Consider the following 20,953-nt stretch of genomic DNA (forward strand, 5'->3'; position numbering starts at 1 on the left):
AGATTAAAATATAGATTAAAAAGTTCATATCATGAATTAAGTTAAAACCTCTTTTTTTAACCATAATAATTCATACAGAAATTTTGTACGCAGACTATATTCAATCTCATTTGTACCAGGATTTGACTACTTAAATTACATCCGCATGAATGCGTTGATCATCATACTATGATATGCTTATCTCATATAATGATAAAACAAACTACCTATGTTTAATTACAAGAAATATCACTTGACCTTTAAAAATGCTGGTTAAACGCTTAGACTTATAGCAGCAATATAGTTGGTAAACATAATGTCTGATAAAATAAAGTGCTATTGTACTTACTAAATCTGCAAAGTGCAAAATAGTTATAAAAGTGCTAATGTGCAAAATTAGTGCAAATCTGTGTATCGCGCTACGGTGGCTTTTTGATATTTATTAATTTTTATTAAAAACCAAAGGTATTTTATTTTATAAAAATGTTTTTGTGTTTTATAAATTAAACTAAAATACATGGCGGGGTTAATATGGAGTAAATTGTATAAATATCAGGAAACGCTAGATAAATTACTAAAATGCTAGATAAATATACAGTGAGCTCAATTACTATTATAAATAATTGTGCAAGTCTTCATTGTTGTTCAGCCCATTGGGAGTCTTACTGTCCAGCTCTAAAATTAAGCGAGTCTCGAGTTGGCGCAGCAGTTTCTCTCTATTACCACCTCTTCATAGGGTAGGAACTGAATCAGCCACAAAATATCTCAGACATTCAAGTTTGTTGTTGTGTTCGGCTTTGAAATGTCTGGCCACAGGATATGTCACATCACTATTGACAATAGCCCTCAGGTGCTGTAGGATTCTCACGTGCACCTGCAGCTTAGTACTTCCCACATATTTGAAGCCACAAGTGCACGTGAGAACATATACAGCAAAGTCCGTTCTACAATTGTAGTTACTTTTAATGGCTACATTCCCAGTGTCAAAGGCTGTCTCATAATGTGTGGTGTTGACACCAAATTCACAGGCTCTACAGGATGAGCACTTAAAAAATCCATTCCGTGGTTTGAGCCATGAGGTAAATGGGCTTAGTTCAGGGCTGGCTTTCACTAGCTGCGTTGTCATAGAAGGTGCCCTTCTAAATGTGATAGACGGTGCCGCAGGTAGTCTTGGGGCCAAAACAGCATCAGTCAGTACAATGGGCCAGTTTTTCTTAATAATGGCTTTTATCTGTCTTTGTTGGCCACTGAATTTAGTTATAAGTCTATCGTGTTGTTGTCTTCTCTTAGTTCTGATACTGTAGTTGTGGCTTTTTTAGTACTTCCTTCATTGTACTGAAGTAGCAGGGATTCCCTGGTTCTGTTTTTGGCCGCTTCTATCAGGACTTTATTAGTATATGCCCTCGCTTTGAACCTTATTGTGGCTTCCTCCATGTTTTTAGCAAGTTCTCCTTCCGTACTGCAGATTCTTTTTAATTTTAGGAATTCCACAAAGGGGATACTGGCTTTTAAAGGTTTGGGGTGAGCACTCTGTGCGTGCAATGTGGTATTGTCTGCCGTGTTTTTCCTATGCAGAGTTGTTTCAATTTTAATTTCCGAAATATATACTTTCTCATCTAGGTATTCTACTGTCTGACTACTCACATTTATGTAAACTTTAGATTCACATTATTCTTATTGATATCCTTTATAAAATTGGCAGCACTTAGCTCACTCTCTCTCCAAATTATAAAAATATCATCAATAAATCTAAGCCAATACATCACATGGGCATTATATTGTGTGGCATGGGTAACTCTGAGAACGTGCTCCTCCCACCAGCCTACTTGCAAACAGGCATAGCTGGGGGAGAAGCAGGCTCCCATCGCCACTCCGCGTTTTTGTCTGTAAAGTTCCCTGCCAAACAAAAAAAATTTATTAAACAAACACCATCTGAATAATTCAATTAGCATGACATTGTGATTGTAATTCATTAGAGGTCTTGTATCAAGAAAGTGTTTGACTGCTGCTAGTCCCACTTCATGATCAATACTTATATATAGGGACGCTATGTCCAGTGTTATAAGCAGCATCCCCTCTGTCAATGTGATTGGTTTGAGTTTAGATAAAAAGTCTCCAGTATCCTTGAGGTAAGTAGGTAGATTTTTCACTTGATCTTGAAGGAAATAGTCAATATATCATGCAATGTTCTCACTGATACCTCTAATGGCTGAATTTATTGGTCGGCCTGGAACAGGTACACGTTTTTTGTGTATTTTAGGGATAAAATACATAGTTGGTAACACTGGCCATTCATTGTGCATAAAATTAAATTCATCCTTGGAAATAAGGCCTTTTCTTTTCCATTGCAAGAGGTCCCTCTTGAGACCCTCCTTTGCTTTATTGTATTCTTTCAGTGCAGTTTTTTCATAGCAATCTACATTATCAAGTTGATGGTGTGCTTCCTGTATACAATCCTTTTTTGGCCAGATTACAATGTTGCCGCCTTTCTCATATTTTTTAATTACCAATTCATTGTTCTTTTTCAACTTACGCATTAGCTGGTTATATTGCAAATCCCGATATTTGATTTTTCCTCTATTGTGTTTCACTTTACAATTGAGTTGTTTAAGACCCTCTGTTACTCTCTCATGGAAGATATCCAGGACATCTTTAGGCATCATAGGCAGGAAAGCCGACTTTGGCCTAAATGGACTTTTACCTGCACTGATTTTGGTCAATTTGAGTGATTCCAATTGCTCTTGTATGGACTCAGCCTCAACTTCAGATTGTGTTTGTATGTCATCATTGTTTTCTTTGCTTAATCTATACAACGTTAAAATTGTAGACACATCAGATACTTGAAGGATGTCATTGGATATGTTGTTGCTTTCCAATATTGTAGTTTGTGTGTTGCCTTCTTTTATACAAAATATTTTTTTCAGTTTTAGTTTTCTAATGAACTGAAATACATCCTCCCTTGTATTGGCATAATCAAAGCTTGTCTCAGGGGCAAAATGATAAACCTATTGGTAACAGTTGTGTTTCTGCTTTGCTCAAAATTATTTCAGAGAGATTCACTAGTGTGCTTTGTTGCCCCGCTTCTTGCACCGTTGCGGTTTCTTGTTTTTGCCTTTTTCTGAGTTTTCTCCTTGCTCTCCTTCTCTTGTTCCTGTGTTTTCTGTTGTTTTTTTTCAGGTTTTGTGACCTTAGCGTCTGTATCCTGTCGAGATATATATATATATATATATATATATATATATATATATATATATATATATATATATATATATATATATATATCAAGCTCCTGGTTGACACACGCAGTTTGGAAGGCACTCGAGCAGCTGCGTGGCAGATGATATAGACATTAAAAGCGATGGGGGAGTGTTCATCATGGTACTGCCTCTGAAGAAGTGAATAAACGAAACGCGTCAGGCAAAAAAGTGATTTGCATTTATTTCTGCTTGCAGGCGGATGCTGCCCGTACCAGTGATTTAAGGAACAGGTTGAGCCTTACGCAGCTGCTCGAGTGCCTTCCAAACTGCGTGTGTCAACCAGGAGCTTGATGTTTTGGCGGCTACACGGCCGTCGGAAGGGCACCACCCCGCGAACATTGGGGGCCATGTGGCTTTGTATTTACCTACCTGATCATGGGGCAACTGCGCTGGATTGAGGACAGTAACGCTTGTGGGGGCTCATCCAGAGCTTACAAGAAATGTGCTTCCATCTGAGGATTAATTTCGGACACTCCATTTCCCAGCAATCGCCACAGTTCCATTCGGATAGCCCATCTGGGCGTGGCAGATGATATAGACATTAAAAGCGATGGGGGAGTGTTCATCATGGTACTGCCTCTGAAGAAGTGAATAAACGAAACGCGTCAGGCAAAAAAGTGATTTGCATTTATTTCTGCTTGCAGGCGGATGCTGCCCGTACCAGTGATTTAAGGAACAGGTTGTGCCTTACGCAGCTGCTCGAGTGCCTTCCAAACTGCGTGTGTCAACCAGGAGCTTGATGTTTTGGCGGCTACACGGCCGTCGGAAGGGCACCACCCCGCGAACATTGGGGGCCATGTGGCTTTGTATTTACCTACCTGATCATGGGGCAACTGCGCTGGATTGAGGACAGTAACGCTTGTGGGGGCTCATCCAGAGCTTACAAGAAATGTGCTTCCATCTGAGGATTAATTTCGGACACTCCATTTCCCAGCAATCGCCACAGTTCCATTCGGACAGCCCATCTGGGCGTGGCAGATGATATAGACATTAAAAGCGATGGGGGAGTGTTCATCATGGTACTGCCTCTGAAGAAGTGAATAAACGAAACGCGTCAGGCAAAAAAGTGATTTGCATTTATTTCTGCTTGCAGGCGGATGCTGCCCGTACCAGTGATTTAAGGAACAGGTTGAGCCTTACGCAGCTGCTCGAGTGCCTTCCAAACTGCGTGTGTCAACCAGGAGCTTGATGTTTTGGCGGCTACACGGCCATCGGAAGGGCACCACCCCGCGAACATTGGGGGCCATGTGGCTTTGTATTTACCTACCTGATCATGGGGCAACTGCGCTGGATTGAGGACAGTAACGCTTGTGGGGGCTCATCCAGAGCTTACAAGAAATGTGCTTCCATCTGAGGATTAATTTCGTACACTCCATTTCCCAGCAATCGCCACAGTTCCATTCGGACAGCCCATCTGGGCGTGGCAGATGATATAGACATTAAAAGCGATGGGGGAGTGTTCATCATGGTACTGCCTCTGAAGAAGTGAATAAACGAAACGAGTCAGGCAAAAAAGTGATTTGCATTTATTTCTGCTTGCAGGCGGATGCTGCCCGTACCAGTGATTTAAGGAACAGGTTGAGCCTTACGCAGCTGCTCGAGTGCCTTCCAAACTGCGTGTGTCAACCAGGAGCTTGATATATATATATATATATATATACACACACATATATGCATCCTGGGTTTTGTGGAATTCTGGAGTGCAGCCAAATCGCCAGTGGTGCAGGTTTAAGGCGATGCCACATTTCCATATAACGATTCAGAAGGGTTTTCTATGAAAGTCGAGTTCCCACCAAGGGTACCTGTCACGCTCCCAGCGCCGAACAAACAACCACCTGAAACATCCCTTTCATCCTTGGATATTCCCATGTAATGCTTGGAGGCTTTCCAGTTCATACAACTGCATTCTGGTTTTTGTGGAAATCTGGAGTGAAGCCAAATCGCCAGTGGTGCAGGTTTAAGGCAATGCCACACGTTTGTAATGTCAGGATTACTATTTCTTCATCAAGAAAGATCCTGCACTTGAGACTCTGGAAAATCCATTTTATTTCAAAAGCAGCTCATGTCAAGGTTGGACAAGTGCTGTCAGATAATGAAAGGGCCCCACGGAATCACTGCTGGGCAAATGCCTGTAGCTGTGCCTGGCTCTGAACATTTCCATATAACAATTCAGAAGGGATTTCAGTGAAAGTCGAGTTCACGCCAGGGGTAGCTGTCACGCTCCCAGCGCCGAACAAACAACCACCACAAACATCCCTTTCATCCTTGGATATTCCTATGTAATGCTCGGGGGCTCTCCAGTTCATACAACTGCATCCTGGGTTTTGTGGAATTCTGGATGGCAGCCAAATCGCCAGTGATGCAGGTTTAAGGCGATGCCACACCACGCCTTTTGTAATATCTGGATTACCATTTCTTCATCAAGAAAGATCCTGCACTCGAGACTCTGGAAAATCCATTTTATTTCAAAAGCAGCACATGACAATATTGGACACGTGCTGTCAGATAATGAAAGGGCCCCAGAGCATCACTGCTGGGCAAATACCTGTAGCTGTGCCTTGCTCCAAACAATTCTATATAACTATTCAGAAGGGTTTTCTGTGAAAGCCGAACTCCCACCACGGGTAGCTGTCACGCTCCCAGCGCCGAACAGACAACCGCCACAAACATCCCTTTCATCCTTGGATATTCCCATGTAATGTTCGGGGGCTCTCCAGTTCATACAACTGCATCCTGGGTTTTGTGGAATTCTGGAGTGCAGCCAAATCGCCAGTGGTGCAGGTTTAAGGCGATGCCACACCACAACTTTTGTAATGTCATGATAACCATTTCTTCATGAAGAAAGATCCTGCACTTGAGACACTGGAAAATCCATTTTATTTCAAAAGCAGCGCATTTCAAGATTGGAGAAGTGCTGTCAGATAATGAAAGGGCCCCAGAGAACCACTGCTGGGCAAATGCCTGTAGCTGTGCCTGGCTCCGAACATTTCCATATAACAATTCAGAAGGGTTTTCTGTGAAAGTCGAGTTCCCACCAAGGGTAGCTGTCACGCACCCTGCGCCAAACAAACAACGACCACAAACATCCTTTTCGTCCTTGGATATTCCCATGTAATGCTCGGTGGCTCCCCAGTTCATACAACTGTATCCTGTCAAGATTGGACAAGTGCTGTCAGAAAACATATACATATGCATACAGCTCTCTCTCTATATATATACATATATCATGTTTTCACAAACCAATGCAGCCTTCCAACATAAACCAAAGGCTAATCAATATTCTGAAAAACTTTTGTTTTCATAGATTGGAGAAAATAGAAAACAGGAGGACAAGAATCACTTGAACTCTCTTTAATGAGCAGAAGAAAATTAATCTGCAAAAACAGCAGGTATTGTTATTCCATAGGCTGCATTCAAAACTCAATAATATACTAAATGAAAGTAATTGCTAGCACAAACTGGCATTGTGCCTTTAAGGCAGCCATGACCCCCAACTTCCCATCATGCCTCAAGGGTGACAGTTAAATCAGTTGTTCTTTCCGGCTCCTTCAGTCAGGACCCCGGAGTCTTCAGCTCTGCTATTTTTGTCTTTTTGTCAATAAATTTCTCTTTACAAATCTGGTAGTCACTGTTCACTCAACGTCTTTCATCCTGTAGAGTAAGGTACTACCATTTTTCCAGCAGAAACTTGTTTTTTTTCTGTCACAGCATGCCTTCTCTTTTTGACCCTTGTCCTTTCTGTGGCAAAAAGAAGGCCAAAACTGATTCACATTCTGTGTGTATTTTCTGTCTTCCTGAGTCTCACTCCTCTGAGACCTGCCAACACTATTAAACTCTTTCTAGATGCACTCTCAAGGAGAAAGGATTCGTCTGAATGGACGCTCAGAGAAGCAAAAATCCACCTCAAGAGGAAGATCTCCAGTGAGGCATAAGAAGAGGAGATCCAGATCGGCCTCGAGAAGCAAGGACCCTCTCTGCTCTTTTTCGGCGTCGGGCTAATCATCAAAGATGCCTCCAGCCAAATCGATAAGAGTTACCCTGTCGACGAGACCTCTGCCATCAAGGGTATCAGAGCACCACTTAACGTTGAAGACTACACCGAAAACTGCAAGTTTGAAGTCTATTCATTGTCGTCATCTGCCGGTGTCAGATCAGCCTCCTCGTTTGACGTCAACTCGGCAGTGTTCAAAGTCGAGGAGCCGGTCACCGTTGGCGTCGACTCATCGCTCAACGTCGAGGCTCAGGTCTCTGTTAGCGTCATCTCAAAGACGCTTGACGTCGCAACAAACCCCTCCATTGACGTCAATCCGGCGACAGTCAACGTCGAGGCCTCAACCCACTCTGACACCTCAACGACGGTCAAGATCTGGAAAGCGTTTGCCGTCGTCGCCTAACCGTACGACGTTAAGACATCGGTAAATAGACATAGGTGCCGATCACGATCCGGCAAAAACCGGGTACGAACCGTCGGACGGAGCATAATCTCCGTCCGACGCATACCCGGTCGTCAATTTTTACAAACAAGGAATTACGATTCGCACGGGTACACCAGTACCGTACGAATCGTAAAAAAGCCCGACCGACCAAAAAAAACCTACCAATGCGATCCGGAAAAGCACCGACCTGACGTCGGGACGCTCGCAGCCAGCCATTCACGACCCAGGAATCACGATTCGCACCGACGTCACCCCGCACGGTGAATATTTTGCGGCAGCCAAAAACTGCCGGGAAATCAGGACGACGGTACAAGGACCACCAGTACGCGACGGACAGACGACGACGCGAACAAGGAGGACCAGTACGCGACGGACACACAGGACGACGCGACCAAGGAGGACCCGTACGCGACAGGACAACGCGATCAAGGAGGACCCGTACGCGACAGGACGACGCGATCAAGGAGTACCAGTACGCGACGGACAGACATGGACCCGAACCTACGAGTCATCCCTGCCCTCATAGCAGTCCACCTCCTCTACAGGTTACGACGCAGACGCCGCAGAAGGTCAGAATAACTAAGGGAGGGGGGAAAGAGGGGTGGGGTGGGGGTGGCAGGACCAGGGCAGGCCACAAAACAACCACATAAGTCACACACCACACATGGCCTGGACATACCTGACTCCCATGCCCTGGTCACCACGAGGGGGTGGGGGCGTGTCCTGATAAGCCAGCGACCGCCACAACGGAAGTCTGTCACCACGCGAACCGGCAACACAACCAGACAGGTACGTCCCGTACCCACGCCTGAAGAGCGTGGGTACGAGTCGTACCACGCCCACACACGTCACCCCAACAATGGCGGGACGGATCGCACCCACGTGGCAAAGGCCTGGGTACGGGCCGCACAAGCATCACATAGCGTGGGGACGTATATGTACGGACCCTACCCCCACCCCGTATGCAAGGAGTGCACCCCCCACCCCAACAGTGAAAGTACGACCTGTACCCCCACCCGCGTATGCATGGAGCGTACCCCCACCCCAACAGTGTAAGTACGACCCGTACCCTCACCCGTGTATGCATGGAGCGTACCCCCCACCCCAACAGTGTAAGTATGACCCGTACCCTCACCCGCGTATGCATGGAGCGTACCCCCCACCCCAACAGTGTAAGTACGACCCGTACCCCCACCCGCGTATGCATGGAGCGTACCCCCCAGCCCAACAGTGTAAGTATGACCCGTACCCCCACCCGCGTATGCATGGAGCGTACCCCCCAGCCCAACAGTGTAAGTACGACTCGAACCCTCACCCGCGGACGTACGGACCGTACCCCCACCCCCACCAGTGTAAGTACGACTCCTACCCCCACCCGCGGACTCACGGACCGTACCCCCACCCCAACAGCGTAAGTACGACCCGTACCCCCACCCGCGTATGCATGGAGCGTACCCCCCAGCCCAACAGTGTAAGTACGACCCGTACCCCCACCCGCGTATGCATGGAGCGTACCCCCCATGCCAACAGTGTAAGTACGACCCGTACCCCCACCCGCGTATGCAAGGAGCGTACCCCCCACCCCAACAGTGTAAGTACGACCCGTACCCCCACCCGCGTATGCATGGAGCGTACCCCCCAGCCCAACAGTGTAAGTACGACCCGTACCCCCACCCGCGTATGCATGGAGCGTACCCCCCATGCCAACAGTGTAAGTACGACCCGTACCCCCACCCGCGTATGCATGGAGCGTACCCCCTATGCCAACAGTGGAAGTACGACCCGTACCCCCACCCGCGTATGCATGGAGCGTACCCCCCATGCCAACAGTGTAAGTACGACCCGTACCCCCACCCGCGTATGCATGGAGCGTACCCCCCATGCCAACAGTGGAAGTACGACCCGTACCCCCACCCGCGTATGCAAGGAGCGTACCCCCCAGCCCAACAGTGAGGGTACGACCTGTACCCTCACCCGCGTATGCAAGGAGCGTACCCCACACCCCAACAGTGTAAGTACGACCCGTACCCTCACCCGCGTATGCATGGAGCGTACCCCCACCACACCAGTGTAAGTAGACTCGTACCCTCACCTCGAATGCATTGAGCGTACCCCCACCGTGTATGTTCCAAGCGTACATATCCTGAAATCGGAGGTGTGTGTGCAGAGTCCACCCAGCAGTGCCCTGAGACAGGAGGGGTGGGTGTGGAGTCCTCCCAGCAGTGCCCTGAGACAGGAGGGTTGGGTGTGGAGTCCTCCCAGCAGTGCCCTGAGACAGGAGGGGTGGGTGTGGAGTCCTCCCAGCAGTGCCCTGAGACAGGAGGGGTGGGTGCCTATCACTAACAGCAGTGCCCTGAGACAGGAGGGGTGGGTGTGGAGTCCTCCCAGCAGTGCCCTGAGACAGGAGGGGTGGGTGTGGAGTCCTCCCAGCAGTGCCCTGAGACAGGAGGGGTGGGTGCCTATCACTAACAGCAGTGCCCTGAGACAGGAGGGGTGGGTGTGGAGTCCTCCCAGCAGTGCCCTGAGACAGGAGGGGTGGGTGTGGAGTCCTCCCAGCAGTGCCCAGAGACAGGAGGGGTGTGTGCAGAGTCCACCCAGCAGTGCCCTGAGCCAGGAGGGGTGTGTGCAGAGTCCTCCCAGCAGTGCCCTGAGACAGGAGGGGTGGGTGTGGAGTCCTCCCAGCAGTGCCCTGAGACAGGAGGGGTGGGTGTGGAGTCCTCCCAGCAGTGCCCTGAGACAGGAGGGGTGGGTGCCTATCACTAACAGCAGTGCCCTGAGACAGGAGGGGTGGGTGTGGAGTCCTCCCAGCAGTGCCCTGAGACAGGAGGGGTGGGTGCCTATCACTCCCAGCAGTGCCCTGAGACAGGAGGGGTGTAACACATGTGTGTGAGGCCAGAATTATCCACATGCATACTGCCTACAAGGGAACATGTCCCCATGAACTCATGTCAACAGACTCCACACACAAGTACAGTGATCACCAAGGATGCCACGATTGTTGCAGGTGGAGACATGGCCCTGCATGCATGGCCAAAGTAGAAGGGCTCCGTCACACACACAGCTCATGTAGACACAGCTCTGCGCTAAACATTGGGAACACCCTGCAGGGAAGAAAGCTGGGTACACAGAGGAAGGAATACACCCTGGGACAAGTGCACCATGCAGTAACTGCTTACATGAACAAAGAAAGTTAGCCAACACCTTGTGATGGCACACAGATCCCAGGGTCCCACCAATGAGCAGTACACTACTACATATCCCACACACCCAAACCCTTAAACACCACCCAAAACCATGTAGCAGCCCCACCAACACCAATACCAGCATAGCAGTAGTGTGATAATGAAAACAAAATTAAGCTTTATTCAGCATGAGCACAATGTCCGTGGATCGCAGGCAGTTCAATATTCACAAAGCCCATAGGGCAGTCAATGATTCTCAGCTGAATGGGGGACACAGTGGGATGCGTGTCCCCTACCTTGTCAAATGGCATCGTCTTCCACACTGGTGAGGGCATCAGGGGGGGGGGGAAGCAACAGGCACCGCAGGGACATCAGGGCAAAGGGGCGGCGTTGTGGGTGCAGGGATGGAGGACTCCAGCACAGGGGGTGGGTCAGTGCCAAAGGCGGAGGCCAGGATGGCACTACACACCTTTGCAAGGTCCTCCAGGGAGTCCCCTGCACCCGAAGGGACCTCAGGCCCCAAGGAGGGGGGGGGGGTCAGAGGGATGGGTCGCAGCGCCACCGGGGGAGGGTGGAGACAGGGGGGGAGACTCAACCACCCTGACCGGGGACCTCCTTGACCGCTTGCGTGGTGGTGTAACTGTGGGGCTCAGGGACAGAGCGGCCATGAAGGAGTCCTTGGGGGAGATGTGGCCAGGAGAGCTGAGGGGAGGGTATTTGGAGGGAGTGGACTGGGTGGAATGCGGACTCCCACTATGGCTGCTTGTCACACGTTTGCCCCCCGACCCAGTGGGTGTGCCTACCTCACCCTGTGTGTGCGTGTCAGGAGGAGTGCGGTGGACCTTCCCTGCTGGTGTGGTGCCCGTGTCCGTTGATGTGGGTGCATGCCGACGTCTGGGTGTACGTGGGACAGGCATGGGAGTGGGAAGTGTGGAAGGGGCAGGGGTAGGTGGGGGGAGGTCGCGCTGCAGGAGACCCACTGCTGCAGTCAGTGTGGAGTCTATGGACCTCAGCAAGTTGCGTTGGTCAGCCTGCGATGAATGAATGCCCTCCAAGAAAGCCTCGATGTTGGTGAGGGTTTTGCCGTGGGCATGGAGGACATTAAGGATCACAGCCTGACCAACCTGCAGTTGCCGCTGGATGTCCACAGACTCTGCATTGGCGGCAGCAGTGGAGACAGGGGCAGGGGGTGCGGTGCCTGGCAGGAAGGAGACATGCTGTGACCGGGCACGCTGGGAAGGGACACGAGCAAGTGGGAGGCGGCTGATGGGAACTGAGGGGGCGGTGCGAGGTGTTGTTCCGCTGTCATCTGCTGGTGCAGCCACCGCCCACTCGGAGACATCCTCCTCGGACCTGTCAGCTTCGTATTCTGACGTGCCAGTCGGCAGGTCCTCGGCCGCACTATCCTCCACCTCTGTCCCACTCGATGTGCCAGCCCCGATGTCACGGCTGGCACTGGTGCTCGGTCCCTCCGCCTTGCCTGTGTCCATGTCTCCCTCTGTGTCCCCCGACGATGCTGTGGGCAGGGTGGAGAGACAGAAATTAATCAGACAGCTGTACACATCAGTCACATGAGTCCAATCGACATAGGTAACACTGCATAGCCTGAAAAGGAAGATCCCTAACATCTACTAAACAAGGTACCGATGTAGGGCATGAAACACACAGTTGGTTGAGCCACCATGCCACTTAAATACCATGGAGATATGGTATGGTAGTGGTATACGGCCCTACCACTACGGGTACGCATACACATGCAGACCCATAGTGATAGGGCCGTACACACGCATCTACGCTCACTATCACTATGGGTCTGCACGCGTATGCGTACTCGTAGTGGTACGGACCGTACACACGCATCTACGCTCACTATCACTATGGGTCTGCACGCGTATGCGTACTCGTAGTGGTACGGACCGTACACACGCATCTACGCTCACTATCACTATGGGTCTGCACGCGTATGCGTACTCGTAGTGGTACGGACCGTATACACGCATCTACGCTCACTATCACTATGGGTCTGCACGCGTATGCGTACTCGTAGTGGTACGGACCGTACACACGCATCTACGCTCACTATCACTATGGGTCTGCACGCGTATGCGTACTCGTAGTGGTACGGACCGTACACACGCATCTACGCACACTATCACTATGGGTCTGCACGCGTATGCGTACCCGTAATGGTACGGACCGTACAAATGCCTGTACGCTCGCCATCACGATGGGTACACATACGGCAGCACTCCCACAGTGATTTGGGAACATACACAGGCCCTCTTAGCAGCAGTACGGCGGTTTTTACACATCACAGTGGTGATAGGCGACACACAGGTAGGAATAGGGCGGACATACTTGTCCATGGATGGACATACTTGTCCATGGATGGACATACTTGTCCATGGATGGACATACTTGTCCAGGAATGGACATCAAGGCATCGTCTGTGCATTACTACATGTGTGGGGCACAGGTGTGACAGGCTGTGATGTGGAACATGCCTCCTGAATGGAGAAGGCACCAGATGTATGATGAGATGTGTATAGGTGTACTGTGTGACGGTGCAATGTGTGCCAGGCATGCCCTTGACTCCTTTGACATGTGTGCATGTCGGACTGTGCACTTGGGGTGAGCGTCACTGGCATGGCACGGACACCAACACACGGAAGTGTCCCATGATGCCCGGTACAGGGGTCATGACACATGACTTGTCACTGCCCACAGTGCACAATGTGACTATGTCATTTATGTGTCCGGAATTTTCATCAGGTTGATTGTCATTGCACACTGTTCCGCACACCATGCCACATGTGTTATCGGATGTGAGGTGCACATGTATGCATGGGACACGGAGTAGCGTGACAAGGCCATGTCAGCATCCTCACAAGGAATGTGTGGTGAGTCATGACATGTGCACCTTCATGGCAAGGTGTGTGGGCAGGCCTAGTGTAATGTCATGTGACCTGTGGCTCCGGTGTTCCGCAACCAGTCTCTGCAATCGGCATCCCACTTCTGCTGATGTGTGGGTGTATGTCACTCCTGTCTTGCGTCGGGCTGTTCACTTGCACTGGGACACAGCTATTCCCATGGCGTGGCATGGGGAGGTTCTCAATCTCCGTGTGTAGCTGGGTCTTGGAAGGAGTGTCACCTTGCATCCATACGTGTCCTGGGCATGTAGCACATACCTGACTCCCTATGTAGCATGTGTGTATTGCCAGATTTACATGTGCTCAGTAGACATGAGTTGTTGTCGTAGTGCACTCACTCTTCCTTGTCACTTCCAAATTACTGCAGAGCGCCGCCTCTTGCCCGAAGAAATCCAGACTTGGCTGCCATGCAGGAGTATGACAGGATCCGGCTCTACCGCTTCACCCAACCGTTGATCCTGGAGCTGACGGCGAGACTGGCACCACACCTGCAACCGCAGCACAGGTATCCTACGGCACTGACACCCCAGCTGAAGGTAATGGCTGCCCTACATTTTCTTGCCACGGGTACCTTCCAAAATACCATAGCTCATGTTGGTGGCATGTCCCAGAGCATGTTCAGCGGTGTGCTGCATGATTTCTTGGAGGCCATGTTGATTCACCTGGATGACTTCATCAAGTTCCCAACCCCTGAACAGATGACTGAGGTCAAGCGTGGATTCTATGCCCTGGGAGGGATGCCCCATGTCATTGGGTCCATAGATGGGACACATGTAGCTTTGGTACCACCACACGCACGGGAGGTGGCGTACCGCAATCGGAAGCACTACCACTCCATCAATGCCCTTGTGGTGTGTCTGTCCAATATGGTGATTTCACATGTCTGTGCTCGTTTCCCAGGATCAGCACACGATGCCTACATCATGAGGCGTAGCGGGATGCCTGATATGATGATGCAGCTGCGCAACGAACGGGCATGTGTTGTTGGTGGGTACAGTCTGTCTGTCCTGTATTCTGTATAGCCGATCAGCACGTCCGCTTCACCAGTTCTAACGATGTCCATGTGCTTCCCATGTAGGGGACGCTGGCTATCCCAACATGCCTTGGCTGCTGACACCTCTCCGCAACCCCATCACGCCGGCCCAGCTCCGCTATAACACCGCCCATGGCCGGACAAGGCGAGTGATAGAGAGGACGTTTGGCATGCTGAAGAGCCGATTCCGGTGCCTCCACAAGACCGGCGGTGCACTCCCTTATGCCCCGGCGAAGGTCTGCAAGATCTTCATGGTCTGCTGCATGCTGCACAACATGGCAGTTGAAAGAGCTGTGCCACTCATCCTGAATCAACATGACGAGGACCATCCACCCGTGGAGGACGAAGGACTTGGCAATGGGGCTAGTGATGTGGAGGATGTGGAGCCGCAAGAGGACATCCGGACTCGGCTCATACGCGACTTCTTTGCTTAGTGGTGAGTACCAGTGTCTGAGTGTGCACGCATTGGTCCCCGTGTGGCATGCGTTGTGATGTGTGTCTCCACCTGCATGTATGGCACGTGGGTCAGAGGTGTGTGTGGGTGTGTCACTGCAGTGATGGTGGCAGTGATGGTAGTATTTCCCCAGTCATAATTGTGACCTAGCATGTTGTCATCCATACATGTGTCGAGTAAATGCACATGCAAGTGGCTGTGCTTTTTGTGGCTGACTTCTTGTGTGTCTCTCTTCCCCAGGTACCTGCGCATGCCGTTTGCTGGTTGCATTGTTGTGGCACTGCTATTCCTCATGGACATGACATCGTGGGCTGACTCAGCGTTACAGGCACGGACACGTTTGGAAGTCTCCATTGGGTAAGGGATGCATCTGGGGTGTATTGGGTGGGGCAGTTGTTCACGATGTGTGCACACTGCCCCTGTCGGGGTTTGGTTCCTCTGCAGCCATGTTGCATCCCCATGGGACACGACATGCAGCTGTGTACACCTGAATAGATGGTCTGCCTGGTTGACAGTCATCAGTGATGGGATAGTGGATTGTGATGATGGCATCAATGTGTGTGACACTGCCCTCGGACACATACGGTTAGCATTGGCTTGACATGGTGTGGGACTTCCACATCAGCGGATCTATGGTGTATGGCAGGCTCTCCGTGTGCAGCTGTGGGTATTTAGCTGTTAGCCGACGCTTGTGTGCCAGTACCATGGCTATCACGCATTTGTGCTGCAGAAGGGGGGTGCCAGTGTTGGACCCACATGTCACTCCACATGATGTGTTCATGTGTACTTCGAGTTGCCTCTGCAAACCCGAATACATGACTAATAAAGGTGTCCCTATGCCTCCAAGGTGCCTCTTCTCAGTCAATGCTGGTGTGTTGGCACGGTGTATCCTGCATGTCTGGCATGGTATTCCCTGATTGTGGCTATGTGTCAATGTGTTGAGTCGCAAGATGCAAGCTGTGTGTGTGGGCTGAGACTGTGTATTGGGCATGATGTCCATGACTGCGTGGGTATTGTGACATGTGCCATCCCCATGCATCCAACGTTGGCCAGGCCCCCATTCTCTGCATCCACCGGACTCAAGCTTGCAGGACATGGTTCTGCCACCTGTCTACACATACCTGGGTGCCACCCAGGACACTGGACTGGATCCCTGACCTCTGCGCATGACTGTTGGTGTACTCAATGTGTGTGTCAGCACGGTTGTTCGGCCACCCCCTCAGCTGGTTGTGCCCATCACGGGTGTGTATGGTGCTCCATGTCTGTCTTGCCTAATAAACTGTGACCCATGTGTCCTGTGCCAGACTCAGGCCCCAGAGTGTGGATGGTTGAAGAGAAAAGATGACTCAGGCATGTTTAGACTTTACAAGACACATGTTAGGTAATAATGCTACCAGCAGGCATCTACTCTTCATAGTGTGATTTATTATTGGGGGGGTGGGGGGGACAAAGTGAGGGGCTTCCCGGGATTAGGGAATCCAAAGTTCAGTAGGGGAGTTGGTGTCCTTGCCATTGGAAATCCTCAGAGTCCATGCCACAGTCTTTGTCAACATTGGTCAGCCAGTGACCAGCAGGGCCATGTGGCAGAGAATGTCTCTTGATGCTGTGATGCTGTTGCTCCAGTGGGCCAGGTGCCAGGCCAGGTGTCCTGGGAGATGGTGATGTAGCAGCCACCCTCACGGTCCTTTCCGTGGACGACCCCGCCTCCTGCGGGGAACCTCACCAGCAGGCCGTGACGACGTCTGGGATGCTCCGTCGGATGTTTCCTCCTCCTCCTCCTGATCCCTCCCTGTGGGTGGTGATGTTCTCCGCCTTCTGGCACAGGGAGGGTCGGCCATGGTGTCGGCCATCCGACGGAGTGTAGCGTGAATCCCCTGGAATGCCGTCACTTGCTCAGCCTGTCTGTCCTCCATCCTCCGTTGGTGTACCAGTAGACAGGCAATTAGCTCCGCATGTTGCTGGGCCTGCTGGGCCTTGATCCCCTCGAGGACGGACACAACCTGGGCCATGCCCGTGGTGTCCTGCCGGTATGAGTCCAGGATGTTACGGACATGGGAAAATACCGGATCCCCAGCCAACTGGTCAGGCTCGCGCCTCCGCTGTCCTCCACTCCCACCACCCCTGCCCACTTGCGCCTGGCCTGCACTTGTGGGCACATGGGGTCTCCGGAACCCCTGAGGGGTGGCATTGGCGTTGTCGCCTGCCTCCTCCTGGGTGCCCGGGACACCGTGTCCCTCCTGGCGAGCCTGGCTGCATTGTGGTGTTGGGGCAGGGATCCTGGGTGTCTCCTGGGATGTGGCAGGAGTGGGGGTGGTGGTTGGCACAGTTGTACCTGACGCAGGTGCTGCAGGTGGTTGGACACCAGAGGGGCCAGGTCGGTCGGGGTCGTCCGCAGAGTGGTGAGAGTGGTCGCTGCCGGTGGGATCGGGCTCCTGCAGATCCGGGTCCTGTGAGTGTTCCCCCCCGGTGTTGGGGGGTGCACCACGACGTTGACCTGTGTGTGAGAGAGACAATGTTAATTTTGGTCCATGCAACATCCATGTTTCATCCGTTTCAAAGTTGGCACATTTCCTCTTGGAATTAGGATCTGTCTTGCATTCCACTCACAGTGCACTTGTGCATGGGTGTGTCCCTTGGCCACCACTTTGGCCCCTTTAACTATGTGTGGCACAGTCTTACTTGCTGCGTCAAGTGTGACTGCAGTCAGCAGTGGAGTGGGCAGGTGTGGCGAGCCATGCATTGGCGCCTTCCGTGTAGCACTGTACATGCGCACATGGAGGGGATCCACACACTTATATGATCCAGGTAGCTGTCCTTGTTCCCGTGTACAGGTTGTGACATGGCCCTGTGTTTTGCCATGGTGAAGAGGGGGGGTTCTGGCACTGGCCACCCTTGTCTACATGCACGCAGTCTACCTGCTGACGAGCAGACATTCACACACGCAACACGGCTGATTAGCTCTCCCTGTGTCTCGCTCCCTCTGTGTCCCCCTCTCCCTCCCTCCGTGTGTCAGCCTCCTCCCTCTGTCCGTCTCCCTCCCTCTCTGTCCCCCTCTCCCTCCCTCTCTGTCCCCCTCTCCCTCCCTCTCTGTCCCCCTCTCCCTCCATCTCTGTCCCCCTCTACCTCCCTCTCTGTCCCCCTCTCCCTCCCTCTGTGTCCCCCTCTCCCTCCCTCCCTCCGTGTGTCAGCCTCCTCCCTCTGTCCGTCTCCCTCCCTTTCTGTCCCCCTCTCCCTCCCTCTCTGTCCCCCTCTCCCTCCCTCTCTGTCCCCCTCTCCCTCCATCTCTGTCCCCCTCTACCTCCCTCTCTGTCCCCCTCTCCCTCCCTCTGTGTCCCCCTCTCCCTCCCTCCGTGTGTCAGCCTCCTCCCTCTGTCCGTCTCCCTCCCTCTCTGTCCCCCTCTCCCTCCCTCTGTCCCCCTCTCCCTCCCTCTCTGTCCCCCTCTCCCTCCCTCTCTGTCCCCCTCTCCCTCCCTCTCTGTCCCCCTCTCCCTCCCTCTGTGTGTCAGCCTCCTCCCTCTGTCCGTCTTCCTGTGTCTCCCTCCCTCTCTGTCCCCCTCTCCCTCCCTCTCTGTCCCCCTCTCCCTCCCTCTGTGTGTCAGCCTCCTCCCTCTGTCCGGCTTCCTGTGTCTCCCTCCCTCTCTGTCCCCCTCTCCCTCCCTCTCTGTCCCCCTCTCCCTCCCTCTGTGTGTCAGCCTCCTCCCTCCCTCCGTGTGTCAGCCTCCTCCCTCTGTCCGTCTCCCTCCCTCTCAGTCCCCCTCTCCCTCCCTCTGTGTCCCCCTCTCCCTCCCTCCGTGTGTCACCCTCTGTCACCTCGGCCCAGCTTCCTGGGCACACACTGTTAGCAGATCTTTGAGTGGCCCTTGGCTTGTTGATGTGAGTTTGTTTCTGATCTCCAGGCACCCATTGGGTGTGATGTGTGTCTGTGCGCTGCTGCTGTGGTGGTGTGTGCTGCCACTCTTTCACAATGTTGGCTGTTCATTAGCTGCTGTCATGTGCAAAACAGTGCCTTCACCCCCATGTGTTGATGCAAGGCGTCCGCCATTTGCTGGCAAGTCATTCCTGTGTTGGGACACACTGTTTGTCTGGCTGTGACCTAGGCCATATGGGTAGAGTGAATTGTTGTCTGCTTCTGAGTTGCACTATGTGCTTTTTTGGGCCCAGCCTCCCGCCATCCGGGTTACCGTGTCATGTGTTGTTGTCTTCTGTGGCCTGTGACTTGACATTGTCCAGCTGGGTGCATGGGGCATGGTGGCAGCAGTGGCATGTGCGTGCTCATGGAGTGTGGTTGAGTCATGCGATGGCTTGTGGTGGTTGCGTGCCTGTTAGTGATGTTGGTTGTGGATGCCGTTCCCCCATGTGAGGTGCGTTGTTTGTGTACTCACCCGGGTCTCGGAGTCCTTCTAATCCTTCGACCGGCAGTATGGCCATCACCCTCTCCTCCCAGGGATGGTAGTGTACGGGTCTGCGGGAGGGCCCTCCTCCGGTGGCGTTGGCCTGGTCGTGTTCATCCTGCCTCTTGGCTCGGACCCTCCTCCGCAGATCGTACCACCTGTTCTGGCATTCCTGCCTGGTCCGTCTGGTGTCCGCAACAGCATTCACAGCATCGACGATGGTCTGCCACATGGCTGTTTTTGCTGCCTGGCTGGTGTTTCTGACCAATGTTCCAAAGATCTGTGGCTCGACTCTGAGGATTTGATCAACAAGAACCTCCAACTCTCGGTTACTGAACTTTGGATTCTTGGTAATGGGCATGATGAGGGGTGTGGATGGTGGGGGGGGGTGTGGATGGTGGGGGTGGTGTGTGGATGGTTGTGGGTGTGTGGGTGTGGTTGTGCAGGTGCGTGTGTGTGTGAATGTGATGAGGGTGTGTTTGTGAAGGTGGTTGTGTGAAGGTGTGCAAGTGTAAGGTGTAGTAAAGGTTGAGGTCTGGTGCTGTGGGTTGTCTGTGGGGTCTGGCAGCAGTGGGTCTGTTGCAAAGGCTCATGGTTTGTGTGTGTGGGCCCTTTTTATTGGTCCATTGGTGGGTGTGGCTGTGTTTGAATTGTGGGTGGGTTGGTTATAAGGAGTGGTGGTGTATTGGGCCTCTGTTTGTTTTTGGCAGTTGCAGGTCAGTGAAGGTGTTGTTTTGGTGTTTTTTGGCCATGTTTAGTGGCTTTGTGCCATTCGAATGGTGTATTGTTGTGTTGTTTTGTTTTGTCCTGGTTGTGTCCGTGCGTTTTGAGCGTGTGTACGGTGTGTACATGGGCCATTTGGTTGTACGGTGCTGTCCTTGTGTGTGGCTTGGTACGACTCGTACATGCGGTTGTGATGTTGGGGCCTGGGGTGCGCTCCGTACTTAGGAGGTTGTGTTGGGGGTAGGACTCGAACGTACTGGGATGTACATACACGGTGGTTCGACACGTACAGGGGTGGGGGTAGGACTCGAACGTACTGGGTACACGGTGGTACGACACGTACAGGGGTGGGGGTAGGACTCGAACGTACTGGGGTGTACATGGACGGTGGTATGACACGTACTGGGGTGGGGGTACGACTGGAACGTACTGGGATGTAGGTACACGGGGGTATGACACGTACTGGGGTGGGGGTGGGGCTCGAACGTACTGGGGTGTAGGTACACGGTGGTACGACACGTACTGGGGTGGGGGTACGACTGGAACGTACTGGGGTGTAGGTACACGG

Source organism: Triturus cristatus, chromosome 8 (assembly GCF_964204655.1).
Source record: "Triturus cristatus chromosome 8, aTriCri1.1, whole genome shotgun sequence".
Lineage (NCBI taxonomy): Eukaryota > Metazoa > Chordata > Amphibia > Caudata > Salamandridae > Triturus > Triturus cristatus.